This window comes from Arachis stenosperma, chromosome 9 (assembly GCF_014773155.1).
Source record: "Arachis stenosperma cultivar V10309 chromosome 9, arast.V10309.gnm1.PFL2, whole genome shotgun sequence".
NCBI lineage: Eukaryota > Viridiplantae > Streptophyta > Magnoliopsida > Fabales > Fabaceae > Arachis > Arachis stenosperma.
The window spans coordinates 62,158,453-62,159,451 of record NC_080385.1 but is presented as its reverse complement, the minus strand read 5'-3'; the positions used below and the strand labels follow the sequence as shown (position 1 = coordinate 62,159,451).

Here is a 999-nt window from a genome sequence, read left to right as displayed (position 1 = left end):
CTCCAAATTCCTGATGGAGGACCTTGTTTCAGTCATGAAACTTTGAGTGGTTTTGATTAGATCAGAGACCATAGTTGCTAAGTCAGAGGGGTTCTGCTTAGAATTCTCTGTCTGTTGCTGAGAAGATGATGGAAAAGGCTTGCCATTGCTAAACCTGTTTCTTCCACCATTATTGTTATTGAAACCTTGTTGAGGTCTCTGTTGATCCTTCCATGAGAAATTTGGATGATTTCTCCATGAAGAATTATAGGTGTTTCCATAGGGTTCTCCCAGGTAATTCACCTCTTCCATTGAAGGGTTCTCAGGATCATAAACTTCTTCTTTAGATGAAGCATCCTTAGTACTGCTTGGTGCATTTTGCATTCCAGACAGACTTTGAGAAATCAAATTGACTTGCTGAGTCAATATTTTGTTCTGAGCCAATATGGCATTCAGAGTATCAATCTCAAGAACTCATTTCTTCTGATTTGTCCCATTGTTCACAGGATTCCTTTCAGAAGTGTACATGAATTGGTTATTTGCAACCATTTCAATTAGTTCTTGAGCTTCTGTAGGCGTCTTCTTCAAATGAAGAGATCCTCCAGCAGAGCTATCCAAAGACATCTTGGATAGTTCAGAGAGACCATCATAGAAAATACCTATGATGCTCCATTCAGAAAGCATGTCAGAAGGACATTTTCTGATCAATTGTTTGTATCTTTCCCAAGCTTCATAGAGGGATTCTCCATCCTTCTGTCTGAAGGTTTGGACTTCCACTCTAAGCTTACTCAATTTTTGAGGTGGAAAGAACTTTGCCAAGAAGGCATTGACTAGCTTTTCCCATGAGTCCAGGCTTTCTTTAGGTTGTGAGTCCAACCATGTCCTAGCTCTGTCTCTTACAGCAAAAGGGAATAGCATAAGTCTGTAGACCTCAGGGTCAACCCCATTAGTCTTGACAGTGTCACAGATTTGCAAGAATTCAGCTAAGAACTGATGAGGATCTTCCAATGGAAGTCCATG

The 999-nt window shown here is 40.4% G+C and overlaps 1 non-coding gene across 1 annotated transcript; it reads left to right on the top strand.

Annotated features, from left to right (window-relative positions):
- The first annotated feature begins 657 nt into the window (after positions 1-657).
- Positions 658-765, top strand: LOC130953832 (small nucleolar RNA R71). Its single transcript, XR_009075992.1, has one exon. It is a non-coding gene; the product is annotated as a small nucleolar RNA R71 (small nucleolar RNA).
- Positions 766-999: the final 234 nt, after the last annotated feature.